This window comes from Stigmatopora argus, chromosome 8 (genome assembly GCF_051989625.1).
Source record: "Stigmatopora argus isolate UIUO_Sarg chromosome 8, RoL_Sarg_1.0, whole genome shotgun sequence".
Lineage (NCBI taxonomy): Eukaryota > Metazoa > Chordata > Actinopteri > Syngnathiformes > Syngnathidae > Stigmatopora > Stigmatopora argus.
In genome coordinates, this window is record NC_135394.1 from 15,395,058 (window position 1) to 15,415,220 (window position 20,163).

Sequence of the window (20,163 nt, forward strand, 5' to 3'; positions counted from 1 at the left end):
AGCGCCCGGAGGCCGTCAGCGTGTGATTAGAACCTGTCAGCTGCTCAAGTGAACGCGAGCGACCATGCGTGGCGCGCGACATGACCCGCTGTGCTCAAACCTTGTCAAAGCATTAACCTGAATTCCCTCAAGTCGTTAAGGACGCTCACGCCCGCGGGATCAGAAAGAGAAAAAAAACACTGTGCACGGGTTTCATTTTTTTTTTGTCATGTAATTTACTCCAAAACAAACAAACAAACAAAATAAGTACGAGTCTTTTGAGATTTGAGTTGTTCAGTTGAGCGTAAAATTTTGAACTGAAAACAACTAAAATATCTTCGCTTTAACATTACTTACTGGCATATGTTCTTTATCCTATACACAGAATGTATCGTTTTGTTATATAATCCATGTTTCATATTTTGCAGCTTCCTGTGGGGGTGTAGCCGTTTTATGGATGGACACATGGATGTGTGTATTATACTGCCTCCTTGTGGTCAAGATGAGCACAGCAGGAAAAGGTGGACGATGCCCATCGAAATGTAGTAAGAAACTGATTTTATTTCTTTACACTATATTTCATGCGTCAATGTGTAAGATTGCCACTTCAATTATTAGATAAATGGCCCCTATATTTAAATACGCATGAAACCCTTTTTAAAAGTTTTTCCGTAGAATCTGTGTTTATAACAACAATAGAAAATGCAAAATAGGACTGCCACGATTTAAAATATTGTCAAATTTGCGCATCATTTGTGCATGTTTATACTGTGACAACAACTTTTTTTTTATTTTAGCAGTCATATCCCAGACTTAAACACAATAGAAAATACACATTTAGTCTTAAAAGTATTTTCACAAATTAGGACTGCCACTAAATCAAAATTCATATTTGAGGGTTATTTCTGTATCTTTATACTATGACAGCAACATTTGAACATCATTTTAATATTTTTACACCCTATACAATTTTACCACGTATATTCCAGACTTGAGCTCAAATATGTAATTTTCTCATTAAATTGCTGTATTTCTTATTATTATTGTATTTTCTGTGGTTATACACATGGATTTTTCATCAAAATTTTAGAGTCACCAATTATTGAACTAAGCGTTTGAATAATAATAAATACAAACTGCACTTAAAACAACGGCCACGTACACGTTTAAAAAAATAAAAATAAAATATAAAAAAATCTGTAAACAATGACGCAAACAAGACAGAACTCTGAGTATATGTTTTTTTATATTTCTTATCATCTTGAGTTCATCCCAGGGGCTTCATGGTCCAAATAAAAATAAATAGTGCGTGACAAAGTGTGCGCATTAAAACAAATGGGCTTCCCTGCTGTTGTAAGCTGTCTAATAAGCGCATAAAAGATGACACCCTCGCGTGAGTCATGAGACAGCTGATCATTAAACACGCATCTATAAAAATAAATGGTGGCGACGAGAGAAGAACAATAGTTTTGTCACCTCTTTTCCTTCTGCTCGTCACAATGTATAGATTCCTTGACGGCTTCATTGCTTAGCGCTCAATCCCCAAACGCTCATTTTGAGGGGTCATGTAAAGTTTGAAAATCCCCAAGCGGACCCCATCATAGCCCCGCCCCCCTTGCTGACACCTCAAAATAAGACATTTGGTTTAATAAATGAATTTGCTTCACTTGAAAATTTCTATTAAGAAAGTAGAACAATTTTTTTGGTCAACATAATTGTACATATGCTAGCCGTAAGTAGCATTGCAAGCGAGGTTAGTAATGATCATGTAGCGATTTTGTGGCTCTGCAGCAAATTTAATTGACTTTATCCGTAGTTGATGGCTAGTAAACGTCCAATCCCGTTGGAGTGGGAGGGTGGTAGCGAATGTAGTAGTATTACAAGTCGAGATTTCCCAGATGCGCTCACGTGATCGGACGTCTGACGCAGTCAATGGCAGCCAGTGAGATGCAGGAAAACGTGGCGAGTACCCAGCGCAAAAATGCTAGCTAACAACCTAGCCGCAAGCACCATGCAAAAGTGAATAATTGATGTGTGGTTGAAAGCGAGAATTACGGCCAGGGTCCCCGATAGTCCCGCACGCAGGGTAACGTGAGGCTTCCCGTAAGTGCAAATATGTGTAGCGTCCCGTTCTCCCGCTTGTCGTGTCCCCCTGCGTCGCGGCCTCGGTGTCACCCGCGTAACGCCGTCATCGACAGGCCGCTGACACTGGCCAACAACATAATGGAAACCTATTGATTTGAAGTCATGCGCACATTGTCGTGACACACACTTACAGACACCCGTGCACTTGTCTGACACACACGTGAAATTGTTTCAGACACACAAGTAAACAATTACTGCTCACACACACACGCATACATATAATACACACACACACATACATATAATACACACACACATACATATAATACACACACACACATAATACACACACAGTGATAACTCATACATTGATACATATAATACACACAATGGTAGCACACACACACGTATAATACACACAATGGTAACACACATACATACATGCATATAATACACACAGTGGTAACACACACATACATATAATACACAGTCGTAACACACACATACATACATATAATACACACACAATGGTAACACATACATACATATAATAGACACAATGGTAACATACACACACACATGCATACATATAATACACACAGTCGTAACACACACAGTCGTAACACACACACACACATACATACATGCATATAATATACACTGGTAACACACCCACACACATACATACATACATACAATACACACACAGTGGTAACATACACACACACAGTGGTAACATACACACACAGTGGTAACAAACACACACATACATACATATAATACACACACAGTGGTAACATACACACACATACATACATAAATATAATACACACACAGTGGTAACACTCACACACAGTTTTGACTTGTCTATTTTTTTAAATTTCTTGACATTTTATATTTTTAAATAAAAAGGACAAGACTACAGTGGTACCTCTCCTTAAGAATGCCTCTACATACATTTTTTTATTAAATTACAAAACCCTTTGAGATGCTATTAACTGTTCCAATATATGAAATTAAGTTTCAAGTTTCGTAATCCACCTTCCTTTCAATACATTTCCTTTATCCGTTATTTTATTTTGAAATGGTCACGTAGCAATTTGTACCCAAGCTTGCAGGTACATACCCGTGTGAGTCATTTACCCCAGTGTGTGCGTGTAGTAACGGCAGGGAAACGAGAGGGGGGTGTCGGGCGGGGGGGATTTGAGGGGTGTGTCCCTCAGCCCGTAGTTGATCCTGGCCAGTATTTAAAGCAGCGATCAAAGGCGTACAAAGCAATTGTCATCACGCGTCCTTTCCCGGGGGAATTGTCGAGTACATTAACGTGGCGTCTTTGGGAAATAATTGTGCCACTCTGTGACTTCATTACGCTCTCCAAAGATCTCCTCTCTGGAGGTTGAAAGGCACATCGCTGGCAGACAGCCTCCCGGGGGGCCCGATGAATAAAATAAAAGGGAGATTATAATGAGATTGAGTTAGCCATGACCACGGTCGGGCTTTTCATTATTCTGCTGGCTGGAGAGAGCGGCGAATCGAGGAAGGGGGGGTCCGCGGACGGGGGAGGATGGCGGAGAAAAAAAAAACGTCTTGTTGTCAGGGCCTCGCTCGCCATCTGCTGCGGGGGTCCCGTCCCCGCGGAGAAGGGCGACCCAAAACACGTCAAATGCAAGGTCTTCTGGTGGTTTTCTTCTTGTTAGCTAGTGCTAAACACATAAATGGCGTTAAAATACGTTCCACTTTTTTGCCGTTCCACATTCCGGTTTCTCCGGAAATTCCGTACTTACTCTTAACTGATTGGTTCCCGTTGATCGTCTCCTCGTGGCTCATTTGAATTCACAGCATAGCATTAAAGAACCTCTTTAATTATATTAAATCACTTAAAATGATTGCAATATTCGCTATCTGACATTTGACCTCCTGACCCCCGGATTGAATCCCTTCTCTTTTAAATTACAAACATTTACCATGTAAATTTCATAATAATCCCTTTATTCGTTCTTGAGTTATCTTGAACACAAACATACAAACCTAACCAAATTCTTAAATTTCCATCCCTCAATTAACTGAGGTTTAATATTTAATCCTGCCTTATTTTATTGTGCATATGTGTCAAAGTGGCGGCCCGGGGGCCCAAATCTGGCCCGCCGCATGATTTTTGTGTGGCCCGGGAAAGTCAATCATGAGTGCCGACTTTCTGTTTTAGGATCAAATTAAAATGAAGAGTATAGATGTATATTAAATGTCCTGATTTTCCCCCTTTTAAATCAATAATTGTAATTTTTAAATCCATTTGTTCTGTTTTTAGTTCAAAAATCATTTGGGAAAATCTAAAAATATATTTAAAAAAAAGATCAAATAAACATTGTTTTAGATCTATAAAAAAACTGAATATTCAGGGCTTTTAATCCAGTTCTTTTAATCCATATATTAAAAAAAAAATCTAAATATTATATCTAAAATTGCTTTATTAGCCGCCGGAATTCCAATAGACCGGAAATCTATTGCCGTCAGTGGCACCACGACACGAAATGGAGACGATCCAAAAGCAACTCCTCGACGTCCTTTTCACTTAATCCCGCGTTCTCGTGGTAGCGTATTACCTGAGGACGTGCGGTAATTATATTATGAAGTACAACTGTGACTCCCAGCGCGCCCTTCCCGAGCAGTTCCCGTTTGAACGGCGGAAATTGAACGCGGCGTCTTCGGGGGGCCCCTTTTTTCGCAAGACTCTCGCACATACTTTGCCACGTCGGCGAGACCGATCGCACGAAAGAGCGCGGCTGCTAATAAGTCTTTCGACTCCAGCTGCTTGCCCGCACGCAAACGTGCACACCTATTACTTGTCAAGGTGTGTCGGCGGAAACATAAATAGATTTAGCCGATGATGTCAGACGCTGCCAATACGTTGTTTTTTTAATCATCGCTCACCTGTGTAAATCCTGAGCAAAACAGGTCATATTTACGAAATACAGTAATCCCTCGATTATCGCGTCTTCACTTATAAATGAATTCACTACTTTGCATTTTTTTCCCCACTTCATTATTATTTTAAGTTAATAAAAATGGGAAAAGCCACGCTGAAACTCGTAAAAAAAGTTATAATAGGGGTGACCCTGCTTTGTGATTTTTCGATTATCGTGTCTGGTCTACGTAGATCACATGTGTCAAAGTGGCGGCCCGGGGGCCAAATCTGACCCACCGCATCATTTTGTGTGGCCCGGAAAGTAAGTCATGAGTGCTCACTTTCTGTTTTAGGATCAAATTACAATGAAGAGTATAGATGTATATTAAATTTCTTGATTTTCCACCTTTTAAATCAATAATTGTAATTTGAACCCAGAACCACTGAGTTGTGAGGCCGAAGATTTGTAGTTTTTAGTTCAAAAATCATTTTGTAAAATCTAAAAATATATAAAAAAGCTAAAATAAACATTGTTTTAGATCTATAAAAACTGAATATTCAGGGCTTTTAATTCAGTTCTTTGAATCCATTTATTTTCAAAAAATATATGTCTACATTATGGAGAACATGCAAACTCCACACAGATGGACCGACCTGGATTTGAACCCAGCACCCCTGAGCTGTGAGGCCGACGTGCTAAACACTCGACCTTGACATGGCTTGCAAAAAAAAAAAAATTGGGTCATGGGGTCAAAGGTCAGAGGAATTTCGCAATAACTTGATAACCGATTAGCTTAATGCTAACTTGAAGCATAGTGCTAAGAGAAGAGTCAGCTATCTCTGAGTGTCTCCAGTTTTTGTTTCATAATGTATTGTTTATTCACGGGAAAAAAAAACCAAGTATTTGCATTTTTCAAATTCTTTAGTTCTTAAAATAGTTTTTATTTACTTAAAACTACCCATTCCTTAAGATTCAATGACGATCCCAGATTTTATGTTTCTCTTCTAGCACACGTTTACAAATCCTCAATATAATTTAAGCATATTTCTGACGTCCTTTGGCAAATACATCGCCCACTTCATTTTTTTTTCATCAAATCGAGTTAGATTATTTCAATAATGTGTTAAAATATTGATTTTTACGTCTTTTAGAGTCTGCACTGAAAAGCTATTGCAAAAAAATGAAGTAATCTTAAGGGTCTGCCCACCAGAAAGTATTTGTACACGCTCACATCCCAGCGCCGCCAATTAGTCGCCAGGGCCGTCGCGAGCGGAGGTGTTCTTTGTCGCCTTGGAAATTTGCTCCGTTTTAGCGCCGCCGCCGAGAATTCCGAGGCGACCCGGGTCGGGCCGCGTCCCGCAGGAAAGCCGGCGTAATTATGCGTCCTCGCTCGGGGGGCGAGCGAGGCTAACGGCGAAGTTTGTTGTCAACACAGGTGGCGGGCAACGAGGAAGGCTTGTTAAAGCGCAATTCGCCACCCCGCATAATCCCCGCTCGTTTCTCGGAGCGCTGGGACCGGGGGGGAAAATGTGTGAACAAACACGTGAGCCTCTTTGGAGAAATGACTTTTTTGTTGGCAGCAGCCATTACCAAAAATGAAAAAGTCAATTTTTAAAGAAGATGTGGACACGGAAAAGTAGCCTGTCAGGCACCCGTCTCTTATATTGACGTTTAATGTTTTTGAGCAAACATTATGGCTTTTTTGGAGTCATCAACAGTATATTAATGACGAAATATGACCGTATCTCCCACAGATAGAAATAAATCCCAACAATTCTAGCAAAATCTCAAATTGACTTGATTGTTGTGGCCCTAAGAATGTTTTTCTATCGCAAATCATATTGCCAGAAGTGCTGTTTTTGACCAAACACCAGCCCCCCACCCCCCAAAAATGTATATACCGTATTTTCTCGCATGTACGCAGTATTTATCGCTAAAAAATTATGACTGAATCAAGGGTACGGCTTATATGCGCACAAATTAGACTTGACATGCACGAAACTGCAAGGTGACAAAGACAAACGCCATAGCGCAAGACAATGCAGCCGATACGGTCATTTATTTCAAAATAGAGAAAAGAGAAACAGATAAAACGCATAACAAAATGTATTTTGATGTCTATGAATGAAATTCAAGAAAAATATCAACCGTATTTTGCATAAAACGTTAAAAAACTAACTTGTTGCTCGTTTAGGGCGCCGACATTTAACCTCGGGGTGACAAATTAGACTGCTTTCGGACACACTTCCTGGTTGCACTGCTCACATGACTTCCTTTTTGAATTTGTCTATGTGCAGGCAACAGTCTTTCGTAATGTGCAACCCAGCAATCGATTTATACAGTATCTCAGAAATACCACGTGCGATGATTTTTCTTAAGATTTTCCCTTCAAAGTAACACATTTGTACTCCCTTTTAAAACCATGAATATGGAGGTGGAAATTGTGAATCAGGGGGCGGCTTATACGAGAGAAATTGTCAAATTCGACAATTTAAGGCAAATTTAAGAGTACGATTTATTTGCGAGAAAATACGGTACATGCAAAATATGGATCTTTGAGTCCTAATTAGGATGTCATAAGAAAATATAAACATATGACTCAAATGTTACAGTTCCGAGCCCAAATACTATAGTATACAATAATAATAGGCCCATAGCAAAAATAAAAACCCTGAAAGTGATCTGCTTATTGTGGTTAACAACTGCACTTTAGTGTCCAACTATTGTTGCATTGTTGCAAGACACGACTCCATTGAGGGCCAAACGAGCGCTTTCATCTGTTTTGAGTTACAAACAAGGCGGCGTCAAAAGCCGCCGGGTGCGATGTTGGGGACAAAGACGTCTGACGGCCGCAGGTCGCAATTCAAAAGCTGACAAGACAAGAGCGCCAGAAGCCCTTAAAAGGAGCCCCGGCCCGCTCCATTTGCGCTCCCCACGTCGCCTTCAGGAAAACTTGTTAATAGACCTGCTTCACACCCCGACTCGGAGGTGCGCGGCGCCCCGGACAAAGGCGGGGACGGCTGCGTCCCGTCTGAAAAGGACGGCCAAGCCACCCGCCAGCTTCAATCAGACGCCTGCGGGAAAGCAGGGGTCCGAACGGGGCTCGCCTTGGCCGGTTTTTCACGATCAAAACAAAAACTCCACGGGGACACCCAGGCGGCGTGACAGAATATCTGATTGACGGCGTCAGACGTCCAATCTCTTTTGGCCGAATGTAGGAGACTCACGATTGGTATTGGGGTTTGATACGTTTTTTTAATGGAGTATTGGACCGTATCGGATTTGGTCGCAAGATCCGATCCAGTAGTTGCGCATGTTTTCTGTACTATGGAGCAATTTGGCTAATGTCAATCAAATCAGGCGGTCCGGTGGCGTAAGTGGTTAGAGCAGGGGTGTCGGACTCGGGTTGGTTCGCGGGCCGCTTTAAAGTCAACTTTATTTCACGTGGGCCGCACCATTTTAGATATAATATTTAGATTTTTTTTATAGATCTGAAACACTGTTTATTTGAGCTTTTTTTTAAAATATATTTTTAGATTTTACAAAATGATTTTTGAACCAAAAACAAAGAAAAAATGGATTAAAAAATTCAAATTATTGATTTAAAAGGGGGAAAATCAGGAAATGTAATATACATCTATACTCTATTTTAATTTGATCCTAAAACAGAAAGTCAGCACTCATGATTTACTTTCCCGGGCCACACAAAATGATGTGGTGGGCCAGATTTGGCCCCCGGGCCGCCACTTTGACGCATGTGGGTTAGAGCTTCAGCCTTAGTGTTCTGGGGTCGATGGTTCAATTCCAGTTCGGGCCTCACTGTTTGGAGTTTGCATGTACTCCCCGTGCTTCCATGGGTTTTCTCCTGGTACTCCAGTTTCCTCTCGCATCCCAAAAACATGCATGCTAAGCTAACTGTATGCTAAATTGTACAGTCTTCCCCCGATTATCACAAATTCAGTAATCGCAAAATCAGTTATTCACATTTTTCCCCTGCTATTAATTATTTAAAAAATAATGTAAAGTTCATAAAAAAGGGACTCAGCACTGAAAAGGGGCGGGGCTATAAATTGGGGTGATCCTACTTTGCGATTTTTCAATTATCTGGTCTACATTAACCGTGATATCCGAGGGATTACCGTATCTAGGTTTGAAACGATTGGTTGTTTGTCTCCTTGTGGCCTGTGATTGACTGGACACTGATTCAAGCTGTCCCCCATCTGAGGGCTGTAGTTAGCTAGGATAGGCTACAGCACCCCCTGTCACCCTTCAGAAAAGGAATGGTTTCATGGCAATTCTGCGTATTTAGGAAACATCCGCCAGTAGAATTCTTTTCTGTGAGAAGTGCTATAGAAGTTTTTCCCCAAAAATGTACTCGGACTTGCCAGATGAGGAGCTGGCTGACCCTGAAGAGCGAGCGAGCGAGGGGCACGGGTCCCGACAGCCAAGAAGGCATTTCCATAGACATGTGATGTGTGATTGAAGACGGCATAATGCCACGGCGCTTTATATTCCGACGGTGTGGGCGGCGTACTTTGATGCTAACTTTCTCACCAACGCCATTAATATTGACTCCCAATGGAAAAACTTTATCGTCGAAGTGTAGAAGGCGCTTGGAACACAATTGGACAGACCGGCAACATGTTTTTTTTTGCTGTCGTTTTGTGGTCCCTTGTTGCAATTTTGCATGCAAATATACTAACATTTTATGGCCAAATACATTGTATTGGTCTAACGTTGACTTTATTATTTTTCTTTTTAGCAATAATTCGAAGTCAGGTTTCGGGTTTAGTATTTGCCCCCCTTCTATTCCTATTTTATTTTTAATAAATGTTGAAAATTAAAAAATTAAAATTGAAAATTTTTTTCCTCCTCGAGTTAAAAAAATACAACTAAAACTCATTAAAAAACCATTTTTTTTATTGTGTTATCTCTTAAATATAAACATAAACATTTAATGTTTGATCCGTTTCTTGTTTTTTTACATACACATAATTTTAGATTATTATTCTATGAGGACACCAGGTCTCAATTATAAATTTATATATATTTTTTATTATTAATCATTTAAAAATCTTTACATAATCTATACAATCTTTAAATCAAGAGCATTAACAGACTTTTTATGTTTATTTGTTTTTATGATAATCTTATATATTATAATATTTTAATGAAAAATGTAAATGTATTCAATTTAAATCAATCAGACACTTGTATTGAAAACGATAATAATGCGAACATATAATTACACCCTGAAGTTGAATTGTTTTTGGCGCCGCCCTAGTGGTGACCTCACGCCCTGCCATCGACAACAATCAACGTCCAATTCTAAAACCGCCCAACGCCGTCGACGCCGCCCAGTGGGCGGAGCCAACTCCCCCTTGCACTTCTCCTTAAAAGTCACCTCGCTAAAGTCCCTAATAAAATGACCTAGCGGCTAGGCTAACCCTCCACGCCGCGGGGAGCCTTCTCGCTAACGAAGTGGTAAATTCAGTGTTAATGAGTGGCTTCACTGTTGCCACCTCCTCCGAGGTAAAAAAGCTCTCACGCTCCCGTTTTCCTCCTCCCTCCCCTTCCATCTGTCGCGGCGTTATCCGGGAACAGACGCTCCCCATTTACGTCGAAATCGGCGCCCTCCCCGAACCGCGGGGTGGCGAAAACCTCGAAAATATCCGAGCGCGGGGCTCATTAGCGCCGCACGTCTATATATAACCGTCTGATTTTTTTTATTTTTCCCCCATTCCTCCATTTGCTCGTATTTACTTGACTTAGTGGATGTTAAAAGGCTGCCTTTGCCTCGCCTGCAGATATTTACAGGGATTAGCAGCTCTAATACACTTAAGTTGTATGCACAGATCAATCCGCGAGCAGCTTTTTACTCGCCCGCTTTGATTAGCGCGCCGTGTTGCGCACTTGACAGCCAACAAAACAAACTGCGCTTATGTACTAAAGACTCTATTTTTACTTGTATTATTTATAATACTTGCCGCTCTGTGATGTGGAGATGAAAAGCAAAACAAAAAGTTGTAGCGCGTCTGCTTGATGAGGTCAATTTGTACAATTAGCAACAAAATTTGACACGTTTACGTTTTCAAAGTTTACGTGGGCGACAGCGCTCCCATCGCGAACTTGCCGTGTCAAAGCAAGCTTACCGTTGTTGTTGTTTTTTTTTCTGCCACGTGTCTTTTTATGGGAATTTTAGAATACCGTTTTTTTTCGGACTATAAGTCTCACTTGAGTTTAAGTCGCGTTAGCCAAGGGGGAAAAATGTAAGTTGCACTTATACATCGTTTTATGTTAAAGTTAAAGTAAAATAGGGCTCAACAGACAAAATAAGCACATTTTAATGTAAGATATGAACAGTTTTTGGGGATAACTATAGCTAAAAACATTACATAAGCTATTGGTGGTTTAAAAAGAGATAAATTAATTGCACTTCAGTCGCAGGCAATGCCAAACTACGGGGAAAAAAGGTGATTTATGGTCATTAAAATAAGAAGATTTGCCCTGTATGGCTAAATTAAATGATAAATACTTGTCAAAGAGTCTTACAGATCTAAAACTGTTGAGATTATGCCATTTTTGTAATTGTTTGCCTCTGCATAGTTGATAACTATTGCTAAAAACACTACATAAGCCATGGGTGGTTAGAGTTTAAAAAGACATAAATTAATTGCACTTCAGTGGCAGGCAATGCCAAACTATGGGGAAAAAAAGGGTGATTTATGGTCATTAGAATAAGATTTGCCCTGTATGGCTAAATTAAATGATATATTCTTGTCAGTCTTACAGATCCAAAATTGTCAAGATTATACAATTTTTGTAATTTTTTGCCTCTGCATAGTTGAAACCTACGGCGTAATCAATGGCGGGGATTCTGGCAGGGGAAGTGTGGGAAATTATAGTCAAGACTGGACGACTATCGTGCAATCAGTTGGAATACAAAGAAGTGGTTAGCATGATTTCACGTGGGCCGGACCATTTTAGATATAATATTTAGATTTTTTTATATAAATGGATTAAAACAACTGGATTAAAAGCCCTGAGTATTCATTTTTATAGATCTAAAACAATGTTTATTTGAGCTTTTTTTTAAATATATTTTTAGATTTTACAGAATGATTTTTTAACTAAAAACACAGAAAATTAATTAATTAAAAAAATACAATTATTGATTTAAAACAGGGAAAATCAGGAAATTTAATATACATCTCACTTCATTTTAATTTGATCCTAAAACAGAAAGTCGGCACTCATAATTTACTTTCCCGGGCCACACAAAATGATGCGGCGGGCCAGATTAGGCCCCCGGGCCGCCACTTTGGCACATGTGCGTCTAAATTGTCCCGAGCTAAAATGGATTTGAAAGATTATCATTCAAGTCATAAACCCCAATTTTTGAAGAATATACTTAAATGGGTCCTTCTCAAGCCATCAAAATCCCTTTTTCGTTCCCCCGCCCTCTACAAAACCGCATTTTTCCCATCGTTAGCACCCACGTAGCGAAATCCTCTCTCTCTCTCCCCGTTCAAACGTCCTCACGAATCTCTTGCGAGAAGTCCGGCCGCCGCTGCGGCGGAATCAGCGACTCCGCCGGTCCGGAGCATCCGGCTGTCTTAGCGCATCAGTCGCCCGTCGCGGCCTTCCGAGGCGCGAGGTCGTATTCTCTCGACCTCCCCTCCCCCCCCTCCCCTCTAACACACCTTCCCCCCTCCCCCCGTTTCCGCACCGACAGCTAATTTGACGCAAAGCATTTGTTTGACACCCCTCCTTCACGTCAAGGTGAGAACCTTCCCTGTTTGGCTGGCGTTCAAGCATCAGATTAGCCATGCGTCACACTCTTAAATCCGTCCTCCTGCCACGAGATTCGTCGGAAAAAAAGACGAAGAAAAAAAAGGCAGAAAGCCTCTTAAATCTGCGCGGCGGAAAAAAAATAAAGAGACGCCTCGCCTTCCCCCCGCCCGGATGATGTTCTCTTTTATCCCGCTGAAATCCCGTCGCCCAAAGGTCATTTCCATAATAATGCTCTCTCTCGTCCCTAATGGGATTCCGCCGGCGATTATGTATGCCGGCGTCTTGGCCACGCGGCCCGTCTTCGCCCGTCGCACAGATGTAATTACAGCTCGCCTTTGATAGCTAAACAATGTAATTTACTGCTTGACTGCGAGTACACACTCGCATTACTCGGCCCGCCGGCGCGTGTCACTTAGCTCGGCGGATAGCGCGCGCGGCGGACGAGCGGATTGAACGCCAGGGCCGAGCCGCTCTTCTTCCGTAGACCGAGTCCAAGAGGGAAAAAAAATGAAAAACATCAGAGCTTCTCCAGCATCGTTGCTACGTGCTAATGTTTAATGGATTCGCATTCAGACGAGTTTATCGATTCCCGCTGTGGCCGGTTCATTCCGAGACATCGGGTTGGAATATGTTTTCGCTTTGGAGCTACGCTAATAGGACAAGGTCGTTCCCGATGCGGTGGAAACTTAAAAAAATAAAAATGGAAATAAATAATGAGATTAGGCTATTGATAAATTTGTTTTCCGATCTGTAAATCGCGCTTTTTTTCGTAGTCGTAGTGACTGACTGCTTGTTTTTTTTTCATCAATAGTGATTGGAAAAACTCTTACTATGTTATATTAACACACAGGTGTCAAAGTGGCAGCCCGCGGGCCAAATTTGGCCCGCCGCATCATTTTGTGCGGCCCGAGAAAGTAAATCATGAGTGCTGACTTTCTGTTTTAGGATCAAATTTAAATGATGAGTATCGATGTATATTAAATGTCCTGATTTTTTCCCCCTTTTAAATCAATAATTGTCATTTTTTAATCATTTTTTCTGTGTTTTTAGTTCAAAAATCATTTTGTAAAATCTAAAAATATATAATAAAAAGCTAAAATAAACATTGTTTTAGATCTATAAAATACTGAATATTCAGGCCCTTTAATCCAGTTCTTTTAATCCATTTATTTAAAAAAAAAATCTAAATATTATATCTAAAATGGTCCGGCTCACATGAAATCGAGTTGACGTTAAAGCGGCCCGCGAACCAACCCGAGTCTTACACCCTTGCATTAACAGGTGCCTATTTAGTCTGTTATGAATATGAATTGATAACTTTATTGTCATTGTACAAGTACAACCAAATGCCTTTTTAGATACAGCCTGATTACATTACACACTACATTAGAGGGATGCAGGCCAGGCTGCCTACCGACAAATAGATTGCGCCCCGAACGAACGGTCGCCCACATTGCCCATAGCAAAAACCAGCCCTGCCTTCAACTATTATTTTAAGGCTAACACGAGTGTGCTACACTTAGCAAAACCTATCTTGCTAACAATACTTTTTTTTTTTTAAATATGGATAGGTATTTACAAAAACTGCTAATTTTCTTGCTTGAGTGGCTTTTACAAACTTTTTCAACAATTGCCAATGTATGTATTTCACCACGTTAATGGAAATCATATCATTATGCTAGGTCACTGTCCATGCTCTGCTAATAGTCGTATCATTTCAAACCTTCAGCTAACTGCTTTTCCCCGCTACCAAGTCGCTATGCTAATGATAACATTTACAGAGATAATAAACATGCTTAGCATTTACAAACTTTTTCAACAATTGGCAATTAATGTATTTCACCACGTTAATGGAAATCATTTCGCTATGCTAGGTCACCTGCCATGCTGTGCTAATAGTAGTAGCATTTTCAAACCTCCAGCTAGCTTTTCTCTGCTACCGAGTCTCTATGCTAATGATAACATTTACAGAGATAATAAACATGCTTAGCATTTACAAACTTTTTCAACAATTGACAATTAATGTATTTCACCACGTTAATGGAAATCATTTCGCTATGCTAGGTCACCTGCCATGCTGTGCTAATAGTAGTAGCATTTTCAAACCTTCAGCTAGCTGCTTTTCCCCGCAACCGAGTTGCTATGCTAATGATAACATTTACAGAGATAATAAACACGCTTAGCATTTACAAACTTTTTCAACAATTGGCAATGTCTGTACTTCACCACGTTAATGGAAATAATTTCGCTATGCTAGGTCACCGGCCATGCTGTGCTAATAGTCGTAGCATTTCAAACCTCCAGCTAGCTTTTCTCTGCTACCGAGTCTCTCTATGCTAATGATAACATTTACAGAGATAATAAACACGCTTAGCATTTACAAACTTTTTCAACAATTGGCAATGTATGTACTTCACCACGTTAATGGAAATAATTTTGCTATGCTAGGTCACTGGCCGTGCTGTGCTAATAGTCGTAGCATTTCAAACCTTCCTGCTAGCTGCTTTCCCCCCGCTACCGAGTCGCTATGCTAATGATAACATTTACAGAGATAATAAACACGCCTCGCGTGTTTATTAAAGGCTAACGTCTACGGATAAAGCGGGAAATGCTAATGTGCCATTTGGAAGCACCCGTTTGTTTTTGTTTTTAGTTTTCCGAACGGTCGCCATCTGTGAGAGCCGCGTGGCCCAAGCGCTCGCATGCCGTTTCTCCTTCTTCGTCTTTGGTTTTGAAGAGGAGGCGAGGGTGGAGGGAGAATTTAAAAGTAAAAGAAATCCTCCTCTGTCAGCCGCGGCCGCCTTAATCCATTTAATTTGGGAAGGTATTGTTTGGAGCTTTGGCGCTGATGTGCGCTAATCCGCGCCGCCGCAAACGAGGCCGTGTCAGCACATTTAATGGGAGAATCTCAGGTTGAGGCGGCGTTTGATGTTTTCACCTGCCATTGAACATGGCTGCCGTCTTAACCCGACTGTCACTCGCCCGCCCGTCGCCCGGGTTCCGCTTTTTTTCATCAGCGAGACCACTTCACAGCCTTTTCGCTCCCCGGCGGCCCCCCTCTTGTCTTCCCCGCCTAACCTTCGCTTGCCTTCTTGGGGGGAAAAAGTTGGCGCTGGACGGGAATGCTATTAACTCGCTAAGCTAACTGGTAGCGCTCATTTTCCAGTGGACGCTCACCCCATTTGGACTGGGGGAGGATAGTCGTGATTGGTCGCTGTCATCCACCTAGTGGATATGTTTCATATCATCATTTATTCATTTATTATATATATTATCTAGGGCAGTGTGGCCCAATCTCGTCATTTCCAGACCTTATGAGGTATAATATTAGGTATAAAATATGGATAGCGTATTAGTATATCACAGCTTTGGGGTCCTGGGTCCAAATCTTATCCAATTCAAATCCATTCTCGTCATTTCCAGACCATAACATGTGTCAAAGTGCCGGCCCGGTGGCCAAATCTGGCCCGCCGCATCATTTTGTGTGCCCCGGGAAAGTAAATCATGAGTGCCGACTTTCTATTTTAGGATCAAATTAAAATGAAGAGTATAGATATATATTAAATTTGCTGATTTTCCCCCTTTTAAATCAATAATTGTATTTTTTAATCATTTTTTCTGTGTTTTTAGTTCAAAAATCATTTTGTAAAATCTAAAAATATATTTAAAAAAAACTAAAATAAACATTGTTTTAGATCTATAAAAACTGAATATTCAGGGCTTTTAATCCAGTTCTTTTAATCCATTTATTAAAAAAATCTAAATATTATATCTAAAATGGTCCGGCCCACGTGAAATCGAGTTGACGTTAAAGCGGCCCGCGAACCAGCCCGAGTCTGACACCCTTGCTCTAGTGGGTTGCGCGTTAGCCTCACAGTTCTGGGGTCGTGTGTTCAAATCTCGTCCAATCCAAATCTAATCTCGTAATTTCCAGACCGTATATATGATAATAAATCAAATATTAGTTTTTGAAGGCAGCCCAGCGGCTCGAGTGGTTATCCTCACAGTTCTTGGGTCATGGGTTCAAATCTAGCTTGGTCCACCTGTGTGGAGTTTGCATGAGCTCTGTGGGTTTTCTCCGGGTACTCCGGTTTCCTCCCACATCCCTAAAACTTGCATGCTAGGCTAATTGTATGCTAAATTGCCCCTAGGTATGAATGCGAATGTGAATGGTTTGTCCATCTCTATGTGCCCTGCGATTGGTTAGCCACCGATTCAGGGTGTCCCCCGCCTCTGGCCCAAAGTCAGTTGGGATAGGCTCCAGCACCCCCTGCGACCCTCTAGCACTTTTACCGATCAAAACTCGATCTCGGCAGATTCTCCCAATCAGGCGACTTTCCAACTGAGAAGCGTGGCATCATGTTTACATTTGTCAACTTGATTCCCACCTGGCCGTCTGCTTCCAACGACAATATCTCCGCCCCCTCGCCAGGAGAATATTTGTCGGCGTGCTGTCAAAAAGTCCCGGCCAAGTGCGCGAGGGTCTATTTATTTAACACCGCCCCCGCGCGAGCGTCCCCGGGTTTCCGACACCATCCCCTCGGCGCCGCCCCGCGCTCGGCCTTTCGACCTACCGATCGATGGGCCGCCCGTCACGGCGCGCCGACCCATCGCCCCTCGATCGGCGGCGCCGTCCCCAAATAAATGAAAGGGTCGGCCGCTGAAGAAAAAAAGGAGCTAATATTTCCTCAACGGGCCCGGAGAGACGCCGTGGCGGGATGCAAATTGCCTCCCAGGAGAGGAGCAGGAAGTAGCCGCCGGGCGGCAGGAAGCTAATGAGTGTAATGCTAAGTGTATACAAAAGAAAGGCCGGGCAGCCTGGCTATTGGCGCCAATTAATAGCGGCTTATCAATGGAAGAAAGGGGCGCGGTCGCTATTATTCGGCGAGGGGGCCGGGACGCCCGTTCGTCCGCCCCCAAGGGAGGGCGCTCGAGCCGGGCCCGCGGAGTTAAGGAGGTTTTAAAAAGCGCTCACTTGACACATCAAAACAAATCACAGCCCAATCAAAGGACCGCCGCAGGGGCGGGGAAAGGGGGGGGCTGGGGGGGGCGGTTGAGGGCCCCCGTGGCGAAAGGCAACCCGGATACTTTGTGGACGCGTGAATAATGATTGTTTTGAGAAACAATAAGTGTGAAGATGGCAATTAACATTTCTACATTAGCATTTGTATCTATTAGCGCCATTAGCGTCGTTAGCGTTTTGACACGAGGCTAACGGGCTCGTTAGCCCGCTTGACACGGGAAATGCAACTTTGTTATCGGAGGGAAGGGGGAAATTGGGGAAGGGGAATCGTTGCAATCGCACTTTTGAAATGTGAGTGTATGTTTTAAAAAGGAATATGATGACTTCTCGTTTGCTGATTATTTTTGACGCCAAAAATACGATACGTTAAAGCGTATATATTTATATGTATCATAGTAATCCATTTAAAGTAAAAGTATGACATTTATGTATTCAGAGAAAGTTTAAAATACAATTTCAATTGTAAAACACTCAGTAAAATAAAAAAACTGAAAAGCACAGTAAACCATTCAAAATGTTGCAATCTATTATTCGATATGAGAAAGTAAGATGACACATCACAGTTAATCCACTAATAGATTTATCTGATTTTACTTTTTGGCAAAAAAATCATATTTCAGTGCCATTAATGGCAATGGAGGCCCAATGCATTTGGACTGGGAGGGTTGGCAGCAATTGGGCATCCGTCAGTAGCGGAAAATTAGCCAATCATCTCAATCCTCTCCATTTTGAAAGCGAAGCAATCACGTTCACGAATCGGCGTGCTGTCCAAAGATGAAATTCATCTCACTTTAAAGACGCGAATATTAATCAGAGCCGTCAATATGTTTGCGGTGCATTTTGATGATGATGATGATGATGGTGATGATGGTGGTGATGGTGGTGATGATTCGCCTGCGGGACTGCTGCCATGACGACCGTGATTAATGAGGCTGTGTGTGTGTGTCCATCAATTATTTACATTATGTTTTTGGTCCATCCTAGCCTAGCGTCAGTGCGGCGTTAGCTTATGTTAGCATCAGTGGTCACATTGTGCCCCTTAGTGGAGGATTGAAACACAACAGCAGAGATGCTAAACACTTGCAAGCTTCCGTATTGAACTGCCCTTTTTTTTTTTTTAATCAAAATATGCATTTTGTATCAAATTAAAAAAAAAAATTTATTTTTATTTTTTTTTTAAAGTTTTTTTGGTTAGGAATTTACATGAAACAAATATTAAAATGTTGAAAGTTTACATTTTTGCCTCGCCGTTTTAACTTCAAAATAAGTTTTGCATGTTGTTAAAACATTCATTTATTTTGAAAGTTCAGTAGCCTGCTCACTTCCTGTTTTAAGCAGTGTAGACGTGTGTTAGCTAAAAATAAAACGTGACAAATAGTCGATTTGCTTTGTATTTCCTTGGCATATAAAGTTTTTTACTTTGAAAAATATAAGCGTACTAGAGTAAATTAATTTTTTTTTTTTAAATTTTACTAAATGTTGGATAAAAAAATAAATAAGATACTACTCTGAAAAAGGTACAAACATGAAACTTTTAATCGTTTATAAAAGGAAAGAAACCAAATACATGTTAATTAATATATTTTAAAGTGGAAAACAGGATATATTGTATGTAGTATTTTTGCAATTGAAGTGAAACTTCGGTTTTACTATCTGTTTTTGTCACACCGATGAATTGGAATAAAGTGTCTGTCGGCTTTCTCAGCTTGAGTGTGGGCCATGCCGAAAACCCGCCAAGTGTTGCTTTGACACGTGATGTCGCAAGTTTAATTTGCCCGCCGGTGGCACCCCACCTCCGTTTGCCGCCGTTTTAGCGGCTTTGAGTGCGATGCGGCAAAAAAAAAACGAGACGCTAACACGCTTCAAACGCGGCACGCTAAAATGAAGCTGTCGCTCTTACCATTAAAGTCCCAAAAAGTCACTATAGATGATCAGTCTTCTTTTTGGTTTTTCAAATGCGCACTAGTGTGCAAACGAAAATGTAAAATAGCTATCCAATCGAATTCGTTACGTGAGCTTTACAACGTTTTTCGTTGCCACCATTATTTTTCCCTTTTGAGCTACGTGATTTTGTCTTCAATTAGTGGTTGACCTACCCTAGATGGACGCACATATTTACTCTTAAGTCAGATTTTCTCCAAAGTGGACGGGTTGCCCAATCAGTATGCACTAAATTTAAAATTCTGTCTTTGTCGCTGTATGACACTGACAGCTTGACTGTCAAGGTACATTGCTTACTGACGCGCTATACTATTTTTATATAGTGCCCGGGCATATCATGCTCAAAGCATGACAACGTTAGCAATCGGTAATGACGTTTACGTCTCGTACCGAGACGATCCGGATTAGAGCCGAAATTTACAAACGTTACCGAGAAGT

At 41.3% G+C, this 20,163-nt stretch overlaps 1 protein-coding gene across 2 annotated transcripts in view; it reads left to right on the forward strand.

Annotated features, from left to right (window-relative positions):
• Positions 1-20,163, forward strand: part of tgfbr3 (transforming growth factor, beta receptor III) — an 83,419-nt gene that overhangs the window by 15,579 nt on the left and 47,677 nt on the right. For both annotated transcript variants that reach the window (XM_077607681.1, XM_077607682.1), the window contains one exon: positions 408-524. The gene's annotated coding sequence lies outside the window, so the exon portion shown is untranslated. The remainder of the gene's footprint in view (positions 1-407; positions 525-20,163) is intronic.